Below are 23,351 nucleotides of genomic sequence, written 5' to 3'. Positions count from 1 at the left end.
AGACAAGACAATGCCAAATGTCACCTGAAAGAGAAAAAAATGCAAGAGAAGAGCCAAGAAAAACATGTGAAAAGAAAAACAATTGTTTGGGCATCTGTTCTACCGAATACTAAAACAGACCACAAAGTATTTAAAATCACGTGAGGTGGATAGGATTAGGAAGAGAAAGTCCAGAAAGAGACACGGACGGGTATGTAGGGAAAATCAGGGAAATGATGGAGTTTTCCATACATGAGATTGTGACATCAGGCCCTCCATTTGGGGAAAAAAAAAAAAAATCAATCCCTACCTCACATCATGTGTAGAAATAACTCCTACCTGATCAAGAAGCTAGATATAAAAGACAAATCTAGAAAGCATTGGAAGCTACCGAGTGTTGTACTTGACATGACGTTGAACGAAGTGATTCTGAAATCGTGTAACATAAGAACAATAGTATCTTCAGGTGACACGTGAAATTTGAAATTCCCTCCCCACAGAGTAAAACAACTCCTTAGGAATCATGTCATTTCCAAGCTAGCAGACCACGTGAACTGAGACGGCATTTCTGTTCACTTTAGCACGGCGATGGCTCTCCAGCCGGCCGGAAAGAAGGACCCGCCGTCCTTCGTCATGACCCGGCGTCCCATGCAGCCGCCCCCCTCATCTCAGATTCTGACAATCAGCTTGGCGGCTAACGTGCATTATTATTACCTGACTCTGCAGTTCAAAATATATTTTAATCTCTTAACAACATTATGCCAGCATGTATTAAAGGGTGGTGGTCAAGCTAGAATTTGTGTGAAAACACACACACACACACACACACACACGTAAACATCAGTAACTCCAAGCCAGGGAACAGAGGGAGTAAAGTGATTTTGAAGAAGAGTGAACCACCTCCATGGTGTGCAACAGAAGCCCATGTGTTAACCGAGAAGGTTCTCTCTTCCGGCAAAGGCTGTCAAGGCAGCGAATCAAGCAGGATAAGAGAGACAAAAGAACAGGGCATGACCTTCACCTCAGGAGAGCCCAGTCCTGCCTGCGCCACAGCAAAGGGAGAGAGCGCCGAAGCGGAAATCACGCTGCAGCTGTCTACCTTGAGGCCAGGGTCTGCGGGACCCCCTGATCAGCCAGTCACGGGCTGCGGGCAGCCCTCACTGTGCACTGGGGTTTAGCTTCCAGGGTCAAGTGCCCCCTCCCATCCGCTGAGGGCACTGCAGCAGTGCAGGGGCAGCTGGGGGTCATGACCAGCCAACCCTGCACAACAGAGATCCAGGAAGGAGCGCTGGGAGGGGACAGCAGCACCCTAGAGACCCCACAAAACTCCAAGTGAGCAGAATTCGAGACTAATTATTCTACGAGGTGGTGCGTCTTATAGTCTTGGAATGCACAGCTCCGTGGTGAGGGCGAATTTTTGTCAGCAGTGTATTTTCTAGAACATTCCCTCTTCCGCCTCTCTGGGACCTGAGCTAATACGGTTGGTACCAGGAATGGTCCTAGGAAACAGAATCAGGGGATGGGATTCCGAAATCACTAGCTGTCTGGAAACCACAGCCGGTCAGTGGGGGGAGCGGAGGAATGTCTGTCGCATGCAGTAGGAAGCATCGAGGACACTAAGGCAGCCACTTGTGGTCCACCTGTGGCCTGGGCTACAGGTGGAAGGGGGGCACTGCCTGGTGACAGAGCTCTGAAGTTTGAGCTGACCACCAGGAAGATAGCTGCAGAGGAATCTAAACCCTTGGCATGGACGAGATTTCTACACCCAAGAGGGGCTCCTGATAAGGAAGGTGTAGGACTCTGAACTTGGAGTCAATGGAGTCCATGCATTTGGGAACTCCGATTTCTCTGGGTCTGCAGATGCAGACCTCACCCTTGCAAGGAGACGATCCAAAAAGCCTCAGCTGGGGTTCTGGGACAGTATGGGCCCTTCCTCAGATCTGCTGCCACCGCTCCTCCTGGCCACCGGGCAAAGTTCCGATCTCCATAGGAGTCACCTGTGCTAAGCCTGCTAAGGGACGGGAGGGTTTATAAGCCATGGGAGTCACAGGACCTGGTGTGCACATCCCAGCTGGATGGGACAGTCTGTCCAGGGATGGATCCTGAGGGTGCTGAAGGGGCACAGAGTGAGATGCTGCCTAAAGCCACATTGGTTGACACGGAATTCAACTCCCGGAAATGGATCTAATAATACACATCTGGGGGGGTGCTCCTGGCAGCTTGGAAAAAAAAATAATCCGCTCACATTCAATGAAGTAGAGATGCCAGAGCTCCAGCTGCAGATGGTGGAGGAAAGGTTCAACCCAGCAGTAGCTGGACTGCGGTCCCTGTGCCAAATGGGGTACATTTACTACAGCAGATCGACCCAGCCTCAGGTGTGTGGTTTGCAACTTCTGATCTGGCAAAGGTGTCCTTGCCCATGCCGTTTTAGGTTCCTGAGGCTGCCGTGATGCCTGACCACAAACTGGATGGCTCACAACAACAGAAACGTATTCTCTCAGTTCTGGAGAGCAGAAGTCCAAAATCAAGGTGCCAGCATGACCACCTGCCTCTGAAGACTCTAGGGGAGAAGGTTTCCCTGTCGCTTCAGCTTCTGGTGGCTGCAGGCAATCCTGGGCTTATGGATACCTACCTCCAGCCTCCCTTTTCACATGCCTTCTTCCCTGTGTGTCAGCTTTCCCTTCTTTTCTAAGGACACCGATCTTTGCCGTTAAGACCCATCCTCATCCAAATGATCTTACCTTGAAATCTTTAACTTAATGACATCTGCAAAGACCCTTATTCCAAAGAAGGCCACACTTCCATGTTCCAAATGGATTATCTTTGGAGATGGGGAGACCCCATCATTCAACCCACTAAACATGCTGAATACAAATAAGGAGGCCAAGCTGTTTGCATTTACATCCAATGGAAAACAGCATTCATCTACAACAGTCCTGGAATGTAGTAATACTGATTCATAGCATAATATGATCTGAAGTGACCTGGGCCATATGGACACTTTACAAAACCTTAGTTCCTTGTCTTAATGGCATCATGTTAATCCAACCAGATGAGCAAGAAGAGGTAAGTCTTCTGGATGCCTTGGTAAGATCCATATTTTTCAGAGGATGGGCAGTAAATGATTCAGAGGTATGTACCAGAAAAGCCTTTAAGGATCCAGTTATCTGGGGCAGTGGAACACCCCCTCCAACACAAAGCACAAAGGATTGTCCTGTGTATCTCCTACAACTAGGAAAGAAGCTCAATGTTTGCTAGACCCATTTAGATGATGGAGGAACACTGCTCCTGCCCATTCATTGAGTTATGTGGAAGGCTGCTGGTCTTCAATGAGACCAAAGGAAGAAAGGCTTTACTGCCAAGTCCAGACTGTGCTGTGAGCCCTGCCTTGGGAGCCATATGACTTGGTAGACCACATGGTGCTAACATTAGGAAAGGAGCAGGGTCTAAAATTAATGACCTTAGCTCTATCTTAGAGAACTAGAAGGAGAGAAAGTTAATCCAAAGCAGAAGAAAGGAAATAATAAAGATTAAGGCAGACAACCATACAATAAAATAGAGAAAAACAATAGAAAAAAATCAAGACAACAAAATATGATTCTTTGAAAAGATCCATAAAACCATAAGAACCATCAAACTGGGCAGGATGATTAAGAAAAAAGGAAAAGCTACAAATGGACAGGATGAGGAATGGAAGCAGGGATATAACTACAGCTACTATGGAAATTAAAATGATAAATTAATATTAGGAGTGACTTGATGCCAATAAATTTGATAACTTAGATGAAATGGGCAAATGCTTTTTAAAAAAAAACTACTGAAACTTATTTGAATAGAAACAGAAAATTTTCCATAAAGAAATTTGATTCATAGTTTAAAATCCTCCCATAAACAAACTCCAGGCCTAGACGGCTTCACTAGTGAAGTCTACTGAACATTTAAGGAAGAAATAATACTGCTCCAGAAAATAAAAAGATAATACTTTCCAACTAATTTTATGAGGCCTAATATCAAAACCAGACAAAGATTTTACAAGAAAAGAAAACTAGAGATCAATGTCCCTCATGAACATAGATTCAAAAATACTTTTTAAAAACAAGCAAGTAGGGCACCTGGGTGGCTCAGTGAGTTAAGCCACTGCCTTCGGCTCAGGTCATGATCTCAGGGTCCTGGGATCGAGCCCCGCGTCGGGCTCTCTGCTCAGCAGGGAGCCTGCTTCCTCCTCTCTCTCTGCCTGCCTCTCTGCCTACTTGTGATCTTTCTCTGTTAAATAAATAAAATCTTAAAAAAAAAAATAAAAAAAATAATAAAAACAAGCAAGTAAAATTTAGCAATATATAGACTAAGTGGACTTTATCCCAATGAAAAAAATGGATTAGCACTCAAAAATGTATAAATCTGCCACATCAACAGACTGAGAAAAGAAAAATAAAATGATCATATCAATAGATCTAACAATGGAGATCCATACCACTTCTCTTCAACATTGTACTAGGGAGCCTGGCCAGTGCAATAAAGAAAACAAAAGAAATAAAAGGCATCTTTTCACATCCAATATGATCACCTATATTAAAAAAAAAAAATTCTACCATCACTTTTTTTTTCCTGCCATAAAATCAATGAAAAAAATATTGGAACTATTATGTGAGTTTAGCACAGTCACAGGATAAAAGATCAATATACAAAAAATCATTTATATCTCTGTGTACTAGAAATGGAAATTAAAAATTTTAAATACCATTTATAATAGCTTCAAAAAATATGAAATAGCTATAGATCAATCTAGCTATTTTGTGTGCTAAAAACCATAAAACATTGTTGAGAGGGAAAAAAATTAGGGATAAAATAAATGCAGAGGCATACCACATTCATGGATCAGAAGACTCAATATTATTAAAATGTCTGTTCTTCTCCTAATATTTCTAGACAACCCATTCAATCCCAATAAAAATTCCAGCAGTTTTTTTTGTGGAAATCTTGAAGCAGATTCTACATTTACATGGAAAATAATCACATGGAAAATAAAGATCCTAGAATAGCCAAAACAATTTTGAAAAAAAAAAATTTGATCTTTGGAGGAATCATACTAATTTCAGACTTACTATAAGGCTATTTACTATAACCAAGATGGTATCATACTTACATAATGATAGATCAGTGGAACAGAATTAAGAGTCCAGAAATAGACCCATACATAATGACCCATTTATTTTTGCCAGAGGGAATGGGGAAATGATAGTATTTTTAATAAATGGTGCTTTCAAAATAATAATAATAATAATAAACCCTCGACCATTATATTGTTGCACCTACAAAAAGTGACTTGAAATGGATCGGAAACTTAGATGAAGGGCTAAAAATATGAAACTTCTAGAAGAAAACATAGGAGAAATGTTGGGGATCTGGGTTTAGACAAATCACTGTTAGAAAACAAAAAACTCAAATCAGGAAAAGAAATCATCGGAGTTCTTCAAAATTAAAATTTAAACATTCTGCTTTTCAAAAGGTAGTGTCAAGAAAATAAAAAGACAAGCCAGAGGTTGAGAGCAAATATATGCAAAAACACATATCTGATTAAAGCATGGGAGGAAAAACTGGTTCTTTAGAAACTAAATTTTTTTTTTCATTTTTTAAAAAGATTTTGTTTATTATTTAAGAGAGAGAGAGTGCAGGAGCCAGGGGAGGAGCAGACAAGTAGACTCTGCGCTGAGCAGGGAGCCCGACGTAGGACTCGGTCCCAGGACTCTGGCATTGTGACCTGGGCTGAAAGCAGACGCTTCACCAACCGAGCCACCCAGGCTCCCTAAAAATGTCACAGGGGTGTGTGACCTTCTAAATAGCGATAATGCACAAACAAATATACAATATATTCACGGTAGTAAATTTCATGACGGGGTTAGGAAAAAAAAAATGTCTAAGAAGGTTCCTGATAGGTAAAGAGGGGGTTGACATTAAAATGCACTGAGAAACAATGGATAAAATGTTTGAGTCTAGAATACATAGAGAACTCTCTTCCAACTCAATACTAAGACCAAAAAAAAAAAAAAAAAAAAATCCAAGAAAAAAATGGGCAAAAATGAGAACAGATACTACATCAAGAAAGAGATATGGATGGCAAGTAAGCTCATGAAAAGATATTCAACGTTATTACTCATTAAAGAAACACAAATTAACACCACAATAAGATACTACTAAGCACTACTAGAGTGGCTAAATGAAGACTGGTAATCCATACGGTGGTAAGAATATGAAGCAATCAGTACGCTCTTGGAAAACCTCTTGCAGGGCTTTGAAAAAGTCGTAATATGTACTCTGACCTTGTGATCCAGCCCCTCCACGCCAGGCAGAAATGAAAACATGTCCACACCAAGTCCTATATTCAAATGTTTGGGGCAGAATCATTTATATTGGTCTAAACCAGAAACAACCCCCACAATTCTTTAACCAAGGAATGGCTGTGAAGGAATCCCGCTCAGAATAAAAAAGAATGAATCGCTGATCTTTGCAATAATATGAAAGAATCTCCAGAGCATTATGGTAGGTACTCAATTTGTAGGATTTTATTTATATGATTTTCAAGAAAAGACAAAAGTGTAGGAACACTAATGAAATCAGAGGTTGCCAGGAGCTGGGATGGGGAGGAAATTGACGAGGAAAGTTTTTGGCTGTAGTAAATGTTCCATATCTGGGCGGCGGCTGATACACGAGTGGAACGCGTGGAACTGTTCACTTCTTGAAATGGTTTCTACCACATGTTCTACCTCAATAAACCTGACAAAAGATTAAGGAGCTCCAAGTACATGCTAAGTCCTGAGCTGACGCTGTTACCATGAAGCTCACAGTCGCTTAGCAATTTACTCCGCATGGTTGCCAGACTGAGAGTGGACTCAGCAGATGCGGAAAGTATGGGAATGCAGAAACCAGCTCCGTGCTGCAGTCCTGGGCACCTCTATTCGCCAGCCAGTCTGGTTAACCAAGGCTCTCCCTCTGCATCTCTGCACTGTGGAACCCAGTGACTGTTGGCCAAGTCTGAGACACTGCTCTTTCTGTCTTCACCTCCACATGTGGTCCCCAGGCTCCCGGGCTGGCAGGACCAGCATGTCTGTGGAAGGCGGGACAGAAATACAGAGTCCCCTACCCCAGCTCATGCGCTCTGAGTCAGACCTGCATTTTCACCGGATCCCCGATGACTCCTTTGCACGTGGAAGTCTCAGTAGGTCACAATCTCACTTCTGCCCCCCAGTTTGGGTTGTGTGATGACTGACAATCACTGGTGTATGCTCTCAAACCCATTACGCCAGTGTTCCCATAATAGGACCTAAATAATATTCAACTCATGAAATACGAGTGGGGAAAAAATTCGAACAGAAATCAATTGCACCTAATGAAAACTCTGTAGCAGCAATTTGGTTGAAACATTGTCAAGGGAATGGGTGCAGGCAAGGCACCTATGAAACATGAAGAGAGAAATCTCATAGCAATCTAGGTTTGTGTACTCAAGAGGGAGCTACAAGCAACTCCGTTCTCACTGTGCCCCTAAAACCAAAGTCAGATGTCACCAACCATCCATTATGGATGCGATTTATGAAAGGAAGACAGGACCTGGGGAGAAAACATCTCTTCCCAGGATTCAGTAGTGGGATTTTAGGGTCTGTGACTGACCCAGAGGATTTGCCATCCAACCTTCTCTGGGCCACACACCCCACCCAACAAGAATGGCAGCCTCACCTTGGGGGACCCCAGGCTTTAGAGCTCCAGCCCCCTTTTATCTTCCCAACGACCACTCCACCACTTCCCGCCAACTCCCCATACTGCCTCTCCCCCCCCCAGTTTCCCACCAAAAGCGTGTTTTCTTGTGTTCCCTCCCAGAGGCGCTCGGACGAAGGCCACACCAGGGTCTGACATGCTGGGTGGCAGACCCAGAGAAGACTTGGCACAAGACAGGGTCCAGGTCTCCTTGGGAAGCTATGAAGGGACACAAAGGACAATGCACCCCCCCCCCCCCAGAGATGTCTGCTAGGAACCTCTTATTCTACCTCAGATTCTGCCTCACTGAAAGCCACAGAAATGTGTTCCCTTGCTGTTCTGGAGGCTAGGGTCCTAAGGGAGGTATCAGCTGGGCCACACTCCTTCGGGGCCTGAAGGAGAAGGCTTTCCTGCATCTCCCAGCGTCCTCGGGGAGCCAGTGCTCCTTAGCTTCTGGAAGCCTTCCTCTCATCCTGGCCTCTGCCTCCACGTGGGCTTCTCCCTGTGTGACTCTGCATGTCTCCCTCTTTTCTGTCCCTTTTCAGGACAGGATTAAGGCCCCTCTCAAATCCAAGATGGTCTCATCTCAAAAGCCCTACCTTGACTACACCCACAAAGACCCTTTTTCCAAATAAGGTCACATTCTGAGGTTCAGGGTGGAAAAACTCTTTGGGGAGCCACTACTGAGCTCATTACGCCGGGGCTCTACTTTGGACGAGTGAGTGTGGAGCGATCTGTCCTGTTCTCCATCCTTCCTCTGCAGAGCCATTCAGGAAGGCTCCCCATCTGAGACTGAAACCTCAAGCCCAAGCCATTAGCAGGACGAGGCTAATATCCCCGACTTTTTCAGAGTAGGGAGGAAGTGGGTCTTAATAAATATCCCCGTAGGGTCTGCAATCCCGGAGAGAAGGGAATGCCTCCCTTCCACCCTGGGCCAGGCCCACCCCCGCCTCAGACCACCTCAGGAACAGGCCGCAGGCTTCCTTCAAAGGCAAAACAGGTTGACTTGTCATTTTCCATCCGACGGAGGTTCTCATCCACCGCACAGGCTAACGGAACAATGTTGAGACACAGCAAACAAGGTAAATGAAGGGAGGACTAGGGACACAAGCCCAGAGGTGACAAAGGAGTGAGGGCTGTGGACCCTACCTGCAGGGCCCTACCTACCTCCCCGTCAGCCCCTCTCCCGTACTTGGAGGGAAACCATGGAGGGTCTCTGATTCGTGAGCAAAGTTGGCACAAATCCATCCCCAGGTCTCTTCCTTCTAACTAGAGCCTTTCCTACAGGGAAAATTCCAGAACTGGTGCTGCTAGGGCACAGGGATGATCAGGGAAAGCTTCCCAGAGGGAGAAAGCAGACACCTGCCTGGGGCCTTGAGGGCGTCCAAGCACAGGAGACAGAACTGACCAAGCAGAAAGAAGGCCAAGGGTCGGACTTGAGGAACAGAGCAGAAGCAGCCATCGGAAGAACCATGTCTAGGGTTGCGAGACCACAGCCAGGCTCAATAAGAAGTTCTCTGACCAACAGAGCAGGAAGGGGGGACGGTGACAAACAACTTATCCCCGGCCTATGCTGTCAACCGAACGCCGTGGCACTGAGGAGAGAGCCAGGTAACGGGAACTCGTCTGGCCAAATGAAGCTGAGTCTTCAAGCCACCTGTTGGGAGTGGACTTGTGCCTTCCAAAATACAGTCTGTGACAGTCCTCACCCCCGGTACCTTAGAATGTGGCCTTATTTGGAGACGGCAAGCTTACAGAAGGCCTGCCTAAGGCTAGACCCTGCCTACCCCACGTGCCAGGGATAGGTACAGTCTTCACCTCTCTGAGCCTTTGTTTTCCCATCTGTAAAATGGAACTAAGAACCCACCAACAGGGCATTGGGAGAATCAGTTATGTGTCTGTGACATGCCTTGAATGGGCCTCGCATAATGTCAGTGCCCAGGAAAGGTCACGTCCCGGTACCCTTCTCTTCCTTCTGCTTAAAATAAGACCAGCCTTGACCTTCCCTGGAGATGGGATCTGTGGACCCCGGGGGCCCCTGTCTTTATGCCAGGGGTGGCACACTCAGTTATCGCTGGTGTCCAGGCCTCAGACACAGTGGCCATGTGGGGACGTGGAGACCTGCAGCTCAAAGCACTTGTCCCTGGAGCCCTCTGCTGTCAGCTCCAAGCCCTGGTCGCCCTTCTAGAAAACAGGCCCCAACAGGCCTACTCTTCCAGTTTTCCAAGAAAAAGCTGGATATCCAGATTTTACGTGACAGCGTCCACTTTTTTCTTTTAAACGGTGGCAGCCTTCCCCAGTTGTTTGCAGACATTCCGCAGACTGCGAGTTCGCAACCTCCACGACGCGGACAGAAGGCTGCCGTTCACAGTGCCTCCCCCGCCTGCGAGAACCAAGCCGTCCTGCCCGGCATTGGCCTGGGCCCACCATGCACAGGGAGCGCCTTCAGGTCTCAGGTGTCCACTAGCTCTCACACCTGCCACCGCTCCGCACCCTCCCTTCTACGGAATGAAATGTCAGACTCGAACTTTTTCTGCTTCTGGAGTCTGTTGCTCCAAGTGCCCTTCCTTCGCTGGAGACACAGATCGATACGGGGCTAGTAGGCGCCTGACACACGCAAGAGCCGCAGACAATAAATGGGATCCCCGCTCCCTGCGGCCCCCCAGTGCCTTGCTGGCCGCCCACCTGCCCAGAGCCCTGCTCCCAGCCACCACAGCTACCTCCTCTCGAAGCGACACACGGGTCCCTCCGATGACAGAGGCGTGGCGGCACGGGAGATGCGGAGCCCATAAAGGAAAGCTCTCTCCCCTCCAGGACCCCTTGGCTTCTGGCCAGGCCCTCAAGACAGCCTGGAGAGAGCTTATTACATGATAAAAGCACACAGAAAGTGTCTCTCTTATCATATACTGATCCTTATTTTTTAAAAAGGAAGAGGAAGGACAAAAACCATACAGTTTGGAAGCAACCTCAAAGCCGAAACGAACGCTAGACAACCAAACCACAGAACGCAACCCAGCTGCGTGCAGAGGCTAAGGTTATGGGGTTCAGGGAAGAGAGCACATACGGGACCAAGGGCAGACCGTGTCCCGTTTGTGCCCCGAAAAGGCAGGTGGATATTTATTTGCCTGTGTCTCTTCACGAAAAGATTTCTGGAAGGAAATAAGAAACTGGTAAAAATGTCTAACCCTGGGGAAGGGAACTGGGAACTGAGGAGCACCAGTGGCCGGGAGACTCACTTTCCACTTTCATACTATTGGACATCTTTTTAAACTATATGGTTATATCAGTAATTTCTCATTTTTTAAGTTTTTTTTTTTTTTTTTTTTTTGAGAGAGAGAGCGCAGAAGCAGGGGGAGGGACAGAGGGAAAGGGAGAAGCAGACTCCCCACTGAGCAGGGAGCCAGACGTGGGGCTCGATCCCAGGACCTTGCGGTCATGACCTGAGCTGAAGGCAGACACTTAACTAAGCCACCCTGGGGCCCTGTATCAGTAATTTCTTAATGAACTTTTCTTGTTTGGGAATATTTTTAGATTTACAAAAGACTGGCAAAGACCATCCAGTTCCCATATACCCTTCGTCCCATCTCCCTCGATGTTAGAGAAACTAGGGTATATTTGTCTCATCAAAACATTAACCCTGGCACAATCCTCTTAACTCAAAAGGAGACTTTTTTGTTTTAAGATTTTATTTATTTATTTGACAGACAGAGATCACAAATATGCAGAGAAACAGGCAGAGAGAGGAGGAAGCAGGCTCCCTGCCGAGCAGAGAGCTCGATGCGGGGCTCAATCCCAGGACCCTGGGATCATGACCTGAGCTGAAGGCAGAGGCTTTAACCCACTGAGCCACCCAGGCGCCCCTCAAAAGGAGACTTTATCCGGTGGTCACCAGGTGTCACAGAAATGTCCTCTTTCTGCTTCAGGTCCCCACCCAGGATCCCCCAGTGTGCTGAATCAGCACATCTCCAAGTGTATGACAGTTTCTCAGACTTTCCCTGGTTTTCGTGACTTGACCACTTTTGAGGAGGAGCGGTCAGCTGTCTGTGTTTCTAATGTCTTCTTGTGATCAGACGAGGCTATAGGTTTGAGGGAAGAACAGCAGAGAGGTGACATGCCTTCCCATCACCATGTCAGGTACAGGAGGGCCCCGGGGCTTCACACGCATGATGTCACCTGGTCACGTGATCAGCGGGGTCTGCCAGCTTTCCCCCGGGAATGTGCTGTTCTTTCCCATCTATGCTCTGTTCTTCAGAAGCCAATCCCTAATACGAATCAAAACCTCAATGAGATACCACCTCACACCAGTCAGAATGGCTAAAATTAACCAGTCAGGAAACAACAGATGCTGGCGAGGATGCGGAGAAAGGGGAACCCTCCCACACTGTTGGTGGGAATGCAAGCTGGTGCAGCCACTCTGGAAAACAGCATGGAGGTTTCCCAACAAGTTGAAAATAGAGCTACCTTACAACCCAGCAATCGCACTACCGGGTATTTACCCCAAAGATACAAATGTAGTATCTACAAATCTAGATCCGATGTAGATCCAAAGGGGAACATGCACCCGAATGTTTATAGCAGCAATGTCCACAATAGCCAGACTATGGAAAGAGCCTAGATGTCCATCAACAGATGAATGGGTATCGCTTCTCGGTCTTTTGGCTAAGATCAAGTGTAACAGATGAATGGGTAAAGATGTGGTATATATACAATGGAATACTATGCAGCCATCAAAAGAAATGAAATCTTGCCATTGGCAATGATGTGGATGGAACCAGAGGGTATCATGCTGAGCAAAATAAGTCAATCAGAGAAAGACAATTATCATATGATCTCCCTGATATGAGGAATTTGAGAAGCAAGACAGAGGATCATATAGGAAGGGAGGGAAAAATGAAACAAGATGAAACCAGAGAGGGAGACAAACCATAAAAGACTCTGAATCTCAGGAAACAAACTGAGGGTTGACAGAGGGCAGGGGGTGGAAGGGGTGGGGTGGCTGGCGATGGACACTGGGGAGGGCATGTGCTATGGTGAGTGCTGCGAACTGTGGAAGACTGATGAAACAAATAATACATTATATGTTAATAATGAAAAAAAAAAAAAAAGGAGCAGCAGCCAATCCCTGAGGCCAGTCCTGACTTGAAGAAAGGGAGGCCCACCTCCCAGCTCCGTGTTACTCGTCGTTTTCCGGAAGCAGGAATTTATAAATCATTTATGTATATCAGTGTGGACTCCTGGGTATTGACTTTATCCTTTGGGTTATAATCCAGCCCAGCAGCTAGTTATTTTGTTGCTCAAAGTACTCCAGCTCGGGGTGTATTTGCTTTTTAGAAATGGTTCTTAATGAGAAAAACCTACAGCCATTTAAGGAAGCTGTGACTGAAGACGGGGTTGTTGGAGCTCATCAGAAATCATCTTCCTGACCAGAGGACAAACAGGGCTGACGTGCGTGGGCCCCAGAACAAGACCATGGTTCAAATCCCAGCTCTGCCCCTTTATGAGTTTTGCAGCTTCAAGCAGGGTATTAACCTGTCGGTGCCTCAGTGGAAACATCCCCAAAGTGGGATGGTTAAGCTAAAAACACTTGTTAATTTTTGTGAGAATTAATTATGACAATATCTGGAAAGCATTTACAAAACACTTCTGAGCCCCAGGAGAGCACGCGGTACCCGTCAGCTGTGGTTGTCACGGACACACGTGGCTTGCTGGGGGCCTTGCTCACTCGTCTCCCCCAGTAGTCTGGTCATCAGCACGAGTGGGCAGAGGGTTGGCCACACCCTAGAGGAAAGGAGAACCCGGCAGCGTTAGCAAGATCGGAGGCAGGAGGCTGACTTCCGGCACAGCCCACCCTTGGCCCTGCGGGGGGTGGCAAGCTGTGTAGCCCTTCTTGGCCCAAGTTCTCTCGTTTGGGAGGAGGGACTCGTGAAGTTGATGCTTTGCCTTTCTCGGTGATGGGGACCTAAGAGCTTTGGGAATTGCCAGGTTCAGGGGATACGACAAAGTCCCATTCAGCTGATTTCTCCCCAGGCAGGGAGCCTGGGCACCCTTGTGTGTTCAAGGGTCTCTGGTCAGGCTTTAGTAGGCTCCAAAGTGCCCAGCCTGCCTGCCTCCTCCACTCCACCCCGGGGTCCCAAGCAGAAGCAGAATGAAGCGGGAGATCCCCACCTCTGCAACCAGTCAGCTGGGCCTATACGCGGTGTTGGCCCGGCCAGGGTGGCAGAAGCAGGGCTGAGCTCCAGGTCCCTCCTCTGAGCTGTGAGTGGCCAGGAGCCCATTTTACAGCCTGAGAAACTGAAGCCAGAGTGAACCACCAAAGTCAACCGTTGAATAAGTTTCTGATTGGGGACCCACACGACGTCTAGATGTCCCCCCGGCAATTCTAGCCTGCCCACCGCCCCACCGCAGGTACCACCCCTCTGGGCTGGGCAAGTAAGCAGGCGGCCACTGGAGTAAGCCATCTCTTTCCTTTCCTCCACCTCTGCTCTTCCCACCTCAATCCTGTTCCCTTGGGAGTGAGCCTAGAGCATCACCCCACCCCCTGGGGAACTCCAAACCTTCCCTCAAGTCTCCCCACACCACCTCCTGCAGGCAGCCCTCCTGACTGGACAGAGGCCCCAGAAAGGGCTCTGGCGATCTCTCGGACCTGAGATTGAGTTCTGACCGAGACAACATGGGTGACTCAGCTGCTTTGCACAATGTGGGTACCCGTGCCCACCTAGCAAAACCTAGCAGCCGACATGTAAAGCATTTGGCCTGGGTAAAATGTTCAGGGAGTGCCTGATGGCACCCTTGTCCTCAGCCAGGACACACAGAGCAACAGGCCAGCGTCCTGGGTCGCCCATTCCTTCATGCATTCAGCACGTGTTCACGGAGCACCTGTTCGCCATCCACATATGGGAGCTGGTGCTGGGAAAGGCCACCTGGTGGCTCCTGCAGGGCTTGCCATGGCCATCGGATATTCACCTAGTCTGACAGCGGGGGTGGGGGCCCATGCTGCCCTGAGAGCCCATACTCGGGGGACCTGATGGAGTCTTTGGGATCAGGTGAGGCTTTTCTGCGTGATGACGCTTATGTGAATCCTGAGGGAGAAGGAGGGGTGAGAGGTGTGGTCCAGGCCAAGGGCAGCCTCCCAGCTCCTGGAGGAAGACCAGAGTATCCAGAGAGAGGCAGGTGAAGGGGATGGAGCGGCCTCTGGGGCCAGGCGACCTGCTGGGAAAAAGGGCCAGTGAGGCCACCTTCGATCCCTGCTCTGAGTTTGGGGGACAGGGAGGCCATCAGGAGGGGATCAGCCGCTTGTGTCCAGAACATTCTACCCCCATCCACCCCAGCTGCCAGAGGGGAGTCCCCATGCTCCCTATTCATTACCTGACATAACTAATTGCCTGGTGACATTTCCCATATTATAGACAAATGTGAATTATGGGCCCAGCTGTTCCCCTTCTCGTCACCGGGAATCGGTTGATAAATATGTTTATTCGAGGTCAGCCTGGCCTCATCCATTAGAAATATTGTTTTTCTAAACATTACATTGATTTAATTTAACTCTAATCAATTTAAAATGGTTCTGACAATTAACAAAAGCTTCAAATATGACCTTAAAGTAATAGGATTCATTAGCTATGTTTAGGATTAAACTTACCCTAATAGGGCAATTTTTCTTCCGAGGGTATTTGGTAACTGACTAGTGGTCAGTCAAAATGAAATCAATTATTATAAATTATACAGTTAAAGTTGATTATGTATCCCCTGCTAATTTGTATAAATAAGGGTCTCTGACAATGGGAGTAATTTATTAATAACTATCTCTACCCCAGCCCGGTATCACCCTTCATGTAACAGCTGCCAGCGCATCTGTAACCCATGAAGTACGATTTTCCAGGGCTGTTCCCGCTGTATGCTAATTAGACCCGTAATTAATTGGAACAGTTATAGTTAGGACACAATGCTGGCGCCCTTTGCCCCATTATTCACGACGGTCAACTCCTTCAAAAGGCAATCTGATCAAAATTTCATATGCCAGCTCCGGCTCCCAGAGAGGAAGGTGATGCCTCGACGGGGACGCTGCGATGTGACAGCCGGCATGCTGGAGGGGGGAGGGGAGGGGCGAGGAGAGGCAGTCGGAATTCAAGCCCCCAGCCTCGGGGTTCTGCAGCCTGCTGCTGGCCAGCCAGTGCCCCGGGGCAGAAGGAACATGCATTCAGAGGGGCTGGGACCCAGGGTCCGGGCCAGCGCTCACAAACGGTGAGTAGGGGTGGGGGGAGACATATAGTGTTTAAAAACAAACCCAAACACTCTATTTCTTGCCACCTTTTTACAAACTGGGAGAGCTGGCTGCTTTTGGAAATTCCTGATGTTGAAAAAATCAGACTACCCTGGACTGCTTCTCTGCCTCTCCCGTTGCCTGCACAGCACCAACCCGCTTCCCTTCCTTCTTGTTATCTGCCTGGTGTCCGAGGAGCCCTGGCCCAGGACCCCCTCCCCCTTGTATAGGTGGTGAACATTCTTCCCTACCCCGCATCGGCCCTCAGAGGCCTGTGGACACCAGGGCGTTCTGACACCCAAAACAGCAGGAGCACAGAAGAATCCTCGGCTGGGAGATGCTCAGAAAGAAGGACTTTTCTGTGGATCATTCAGGCTTTCAGGGAACAGAGACCAGCCCCCCCCCCCACCACCATTAGGGGTGTCCTGTGAGGGGTGCAGAGGGGATGGGGACAACTTAGCTTTCACTGGTGGCCCCATTACCAGAGCTGATGGAGAAGCATAAAGCACTGGGGCCGTTCTAGGAGTCTGGGGCTGTCTGGGGGGTGTCTGGGGGGTGTGATTTACCTAGGGGATACGAGCAGGCCGCAGGGCCTTTCTCTGCGCTCAGGAAAGTGAGAACAGCATCTCTGCAGGAGAAGTCTGGAATCCTTCCCGCCTGTGTTAACCTGAGGCAGGAAGCAGGCAGGTGGGTACGGGGGGGGGGGGGGGGGCGGGGAGCTGGTCTGCAGCTGGAAGGCCTTGTTGCTGAGGGCACGAGAGTGGGTGACAGACAATGTGATCAAACCAGGAGCTAGAGACAGACGGCCTGGCTGCAGAGGGAGCAGCTGAGGCCCCTTGCCAGGCTGGGGAATCCTGACAGCCCCAGAATCCCGGGGAAGGTCAGCACTAGGGCCATCCCAGCCCCTCCACTTAGGGAAGCCCAGCTCGCATCCAGGACCAGATCCGCCCAGCCCAAAGCCTTCAGGCTCTTCTGGGTTCCAATCCAGCTCTATCTCTAACTCACTGCATGAACTAGGTGCCCCGGGAGCACTGGGAGGCCCCATGATGTAGACCGTAGGCTCCCCAACTTTAAAAAACAAAGGGCTGGACCCAATCTCAACCTCTCCAAAGAGCCAGGCCCTGAGGCTAATGGTATTGAAGACAAGGCCAGCTTGCCAGTTTGAACTTCTAGAGAGTTTTCTCCTTCTGCGCTGGGCCTGGGTTTAGAAAAAAGGGGGAAACACACACACACACACACACACACACACACACACACACACTGAGCTGGAGGTAACTGAACAAAGTAACTAAAATTTAACCCAAAGAGAAAGTTTGTCAAAACTCATCTGTTTCCTTAAAATACTGTATATGTATATAAACAACAGCTCCGCAAAATTGGTGGTCGGGGTATACTGAGGCACGTAAAAAAAAAATTTTTTTTTTTTGAAGGGTCTATTGGAGGGCCCAGCCATTCGGATCAGGCAGCGCCAGAATGAAGGTGGTCAGGGGTGCTCCAGTCCAGGAGGGAGGTTTCTGCAGAGACAGTGCAGAGGCAAAGCGAGGGGACCCGCTGGGATTGGCCAGGGCTTTGCTTGGACAGTTGCCTGGTTTGGGGGAGCCTCGCTGGTTGTTTGTGATTGGCGGGTTTTGGGTCTCGTGTCCTCTAAGCCCAGCACACGGTGTCCGGCTTGGGCTTTGGCTGGCTCAGTGAGGCTGCCAGGGCTTGGAACCGTCCCCCGGTCTGATGGGCTCCTTGTTCCATCGCCGTAACGTAGACTGTGAAAAATAAGGAAAGGGTGGAGGGGCGCACACTGGAAAGCCAACTTGAGAAACAGTGTGGCACGATCTGTTAGTTCAACATGCACCCGTCTCCAGTGACCCCACATCTACTACGAGGCATTCACAGCTGGGCTGGCCCGAGCAGCCTCAAAGAACATGCTCGGGAAGGTTCCTGGCCACAGAGTCATAAGGGCCCCAGCCTGGAAACAGCCCGAATGTCCATCCTCAGGAGAGCTGGTAAACCAATTACGGTGTATTTATCTAACTGGGCCCTCCGCAGCCGAGAAGTAGAGCAGGTGGAAATCACAGACATACACGAAGGGTCCCGGGGCTGCGTCTCCCTTTGCATGATGTCCAAAACCTGGTAAAATGCCAGGGCGACTGAAGTCAAAATAGCGGTTGCCACCAGGGTCAGGGGAGGAACTGAGGGGAGCTGGAAGGGTCCCTGAAATTGATATGAAGGAAGCAGATCATGGGGCCCACGCAGACGAGCGCCCAGAGAGAGTGTGTGTGTGTGGGGGGGCAGCAGAGTGTTCCCCAGGCCTGGCACACGTCTGGGGACCCGGGCTTCTGCTCTCAGCTGCCACACAGAGCCCTGCCTGCAGCAGGTGGCCTGGGGATCCCCAAATACCACCCCAGGCCAGCCCTGCCATGCAGGGGCGCCGGTCCCAGAGGGTGGTTCCAAGCATCAGGACACACCCACAGAGCTTCCAATCGGGCCCTCACCTGGCAGGCACGGCTCCCATCGGAGGGGCAGCTGGCTGGAGCAGAGACCAGCAGGCATGAAGCAGGAGCAGGTGGGAGCTGATGGACTGGTCTTGGGACTACCCCCCCCGCCCCCGCCCAACACTACCCCCATTTTAGAGCCAATGCCAGGCCTCCGGAGCCAGGCAGCCCTGAGTTCAAGTCCCATTGGCTCTGCCTGGTCCTCATCTGGGAACTGGGAGGAGGCTCTGGCAAGCACGAGAGTACACATAGGAACGCAGGGTCCGAGGCTCGCCAAGCAGGGACACCAAGGCACAGGGCACAGACACGCCTCACTCAGGGCAGAACCCAGCCTTTTCCCCATCAGGACCCGGGGCCACACAGTCCAGTGCGGCTCCTCCTGTTCCCCAGCCCCCACCCCAATGCCCCGCCATGCCTTCATCCCCACCCCTGGCCCCCAAGGCCACCCACAGGAATGCAGTTGACCCCAAACTTCCTTCCTGCTCCCCTGCTCAGGGCATCCAAGACACACCGTCCTGCCCACCACTGTCCTTCACGCTGCCTCTCCCGCCTCGCTGCCTCAGTCAGGAGGGCCCCCGTCCCAAGCCCTGAGCACACGAGACTGGGAAGGGGCAGCATCACGGGGAATGGGGGGCCTCCTTCTCCCCTCGCCATTCTCCTCCACGAGGCAGGCAGCAGCCTCTGTGCTCTGGGCTCCCGCGGAGAGCCCCGGGAGAGGCTGGCTCAGGCTCCCAGAGCCCATGCAGCCCCCCGGGAGCATTCCAGCAGAGCCGGTTGGCCTCAGTTTCTCCACCTATAAAATGAAGCTCTCTCTGTGTTCCGGCCCCTAGGAGGGGGAGGGGGAGGCAGTGAGGGTGTTTCCCAGGTGGCCAGAGAGAGAGGATGGAATACCCAGGAGAGAGCGGAGCAGAGGAAGCCCGAGGGCCATCGCCCTGAGTCTGCGTCACACCAAAATGCACAGAGCGCGGTGAGTTCTCTTTGCTCACCACTGTACATCAGACAGTCACTCAGCTGCCTCAGTCTCCCCAGGCGGATCCTGGAGGTTTACACTGCCCCACCCAGGCCCCCTCACTCAGCCTTGGGGAACTGGGACAAACAGCTTCTGTTTGGGTCCAGCCATGAGCAGTACCCCCAGTGTGCCCTCCTGCCACACCTCTAACGTGGTGAGGTCTTGGCGGCTTCACCCTCGGGTGCCAGCTGCCATCCACTCCCTCCCTGGGGTGGGAAAAGCCCTCTGGTCTTCCCATTCCCCGTGCACTCCCAGTGGTCTTCCTCCCAGGGCTGCCAGGAGCGGGGCGGGGCGGGGAGTCATCTGCTTGCAAAACAGGTGGCACTGCACCAGGGCCTTCCTCACGCTAAATGACCTTCCAAATGCCTACCCCGAAGTCCCAAACATCCTCACAGTATCTGACTCACAGTTCCCAAACTTTCCCTGAGCCAGTACGTCCGTCTGATGAATGGCCCCTGCCCAGCCACCCTCCGTACACGCCGTCACTCAGTCAGCCACGGGTCTCCACGGGGGTCCTTCTGACACGGGGGAAGCTTGAAAACATAAGTGGGGTCCCTCCTCGCAAACTTTTCAGGACATTCACAGAAATCTTTCTATAAAGCAAGTCAGATGTGTTAGGTAAGTTTTTACGGCCTAGTGTTTTTTTTTGCAACTAATACATCGTAGACCTTTGCTTATGTCATTAAAAAAAGATGGTGTTCCAGAAGAATCATGGATGGCCACAGAGTACCACATACATAATCCAGCCACATCATGAATTCATCAAGGTCCTGCACCTCTTAAGTTTGTCAATCACAAGCCATGTTGCCCAGACTCTTAGAGCTAATCTCAGCCACTCCTGTGAGCCTCACATCCTTAGGAAAAATGTCCTAGCACTAGAATTGCTCTCTAGGGCGCCTGGGTGGCTCAGTTGGTTGAGCAACTGCCTTGGGCTCAGGTCATGGTCCCGGACTTCCAGGATCGAGTCCCGCATCGGGCTCTCAGCTCCTTGGGGAGTCTGCTTCTCCCTCTGACCTTCTCTCTCACTCATTCTCTCTCAAATAAATAAATAAAATCTTAAAAAAAAAAAAGAATTGCTCTCTATAGGGCATATGAAATGTTAACACTTTAAAATAAAATAAGCTTGCTTGTCTCGATCGCCCGTATCATTCACGATCTGCGTATAACTGTTTAGGATTGGGGGCTGAGGAAGAACGAAACAAGAGATTAGTCAGGAGTCTGAGGAAGCGTCCGTACGGAAGCCAGAGCCAAACGCCACTGTGAGTGCAACACGGAGGGGGTGCTTATAAAGCAGGAGAACCCCCAAATGTCGGAGCTAGAAAGGACAGAAGAGACTAGAGCCCAATCCCCCCATAGTACTGGAAAAACTGAGGTTCAGAGAAAAGTCACCCAGAAAGATGGTGACCACCAGTTCTAGAATCTTTCCAACACAGCCTCGTGTTAAATCTGCACACAGGTGTGTGTGGCCAGGCCTCACCCACCTGCAGAGCAGGAATGAGAGAGGATGGGGGGCATGGGAGGGGGGGCATGGCTAGCAGGGGCAGCAGTGTTAGGAGGGGCACCTGTGATGTGCCAGGCACCGGCCCAGGGGCTTTGGGGTGTTAACAATCCACCACACAGAATGAGTGAAGGTGGGAGCCATGGCTTTGCTAAGAGATGTGTGCTCTCACAAGCACACAAAGCAGGTCTCTAAAGCCTAAATCCAAGTGCAAATTCTTTCCAGATTTTGCTGAAAGAAAACAGTCTTTTCTATAAAGGTAGAAAAGACTTTTCTTTTAGGGCAAGGGAAGGCGGGGGTGGGGGTGGTGGTGGTACTCAAAATGCAGATCCCAGAGCTCTGCTCTGAGAGTATGATTCTGCACAATTTAGGGGCGGGGGGGGGGGGGGTGGACTCTGAGCTTGACTTCTTAAGGCCTTGGTTGACCTGGATGCAAGGCAGTCCACAGACCACCCTTCTGGAAACACTGTTGAGAGTGTGACCGGTTTTCACACAGAGACCCTAACAACTGTAGGCGTACTAACCTCAGTATAGTAGTCACTAGGCTCACAGTCCTTCCCCGGGCCTCCTTCCTTCATAGAAGAGTGTTTCTAGTGGAGAGAGAAATGTGCGACAATTAAGGAGCCTGACATAAGGATCCTTTTATCTGCCTATGTTCTTCCCATAAAACCATGGGTTTGTAAATTCATTCTTCTGCAGGTCCCTGAGAGATCTCACAACCGACCTTACGGCCTTCGTCCAGTAGATGGCACTAGCTCATCTGAAATAAGCAGAAATCCACCTGAAAGCTCAAGGTAGACTCAGAGACAGAGGAAAGACTGAGACAGGGGGAGAGGACAGGCCCAAGCAGAAATGCCCCCAATGAGCCAGCTATCCCCAAATGACACAGACGAAGCCTAAACCCTCCTAGATGTAATTAGTAACCTGGTATGTAACCCCTGACTCATTGCCACATTTGCTATCAACGATCACCTGCTGCTTCCCAAACCTGGGACCTGGCTGCTGGCAGAGTGGGGAGTGAAGACCCGGGACATTGCCATAACCCACTATGACCACAAGATGGCAGTGCTGCGCCAAGAGGACAGGCTTGCATAAGAAAATCTAAATCTGGAAAAGCAATCTGAAGACTTGAGAGTATGACCTGAAAACCAGATCGCGGAGGGAGAAGGGAGGTGGAAAGAGACGTGTTGATTAGACTGGCAGCTTGTCTCTCAAGTTCATGATTATACTACCATGACTGCTTTCGGCGGCTTGTCGGCGACCATTTACTGAGGGGTTGCTGAGTACGAGGCTAGGCTGTGCTAAGCGCTGCATAGGCATGGGTTCATCTCAAGTCCATAAACACTTAGGAGGGAAATCATAAGATCACGCTACATCTCAGAGGAAGCATTATGTGGGGAACCAGAGGCGGGGACCTCTTGTATGATCTCTAAAGACGTAGGGATGGTGATCTAATTCAGGCCACATCAACACAGTGAATGGGCTGGCTTCCACGCATTCAAGGCTAAAATTTCCTTCTTTCACTCTGGAAATGTTTGAGCACCTACTGTGTGCAGCGCTGTGTTCAAGGTGCTAAGAAAAGGGAACTGAGAGACCTAGAAAAAGTCCCTGCTTCTGGTGCAGAGAGACCACAATAAACCATTAGGTCCAGTGCCCTAATGGCCACAGTAAACCAGAGGTGCCGTGGAGAGAATGCACAGTGTTGGGGCCACACAGTGAGCACATTCGCACCTTCGATGACCACTGGTAACCCAGAGCTGGCTCAGAGAAGCTGATTGCTACATTTTCAGGAATTTTAAGAGCCAGTTCTTAAACATATCTCTAAGTTTAATTACATAAGCTAATAAGTTATATTTAAAATTTATCATTAAATTTCATTAAATAAGTTCCGTTTAAAACTCACCACTTCTGAATTATCTTACATGTTACAATTATCTATGCTAGGGGTGAGCAAACTTTTTCTGTAAAGGACAGGACGGTAAATATTTTAGGCTGAGCAGGGCACACAGTTTCCGTGGTAACCACTGGGAAAAAGCAGCCGTAGATGTGTAATTGGAATGGACAGGGCTGTGTTCCAATAAAACATTTCCAGAAGTAGGCAGTGAGCAGGGTTTGGTCTAAGGGCTGTGGCTGCTGTCCCTGATCTGTGCTCAGGTACTTAGCTCTCTATCCAGTCAGTGGAAACGCTAGATACATATGTACAATCCTACTTGGTCTCTTTCCAAATCCACCTGCAGACGTCACACTGGGAGCTCGCCACCGGCCACAGTGAGAGGATTTACACCGCAAAATCAGCAAAGGCTACAGATCAGGGCTTTTTCTCTCCCTGGAGAGCTGGTTGTTAAACATTTACCAATACACCACCAGCTGATG

This window comes from Mustela erminea, chromosome 19, assembly GCF_009829155.1.
Source record: "Mustela erminea isolate mMusErm1 chromosome 19, mMusErm1.Pri, whole genome shotgun sequence".
Taxonomy (NCBI): domain Eukaryota; kingdom Metazoa; phylum Chordata; class Mammalia; order Carnivora; family Mustelidae; genus Mustela; species Mustela erminea.
Note: the sequence above shows the minus strand (reverse complement) of the source record.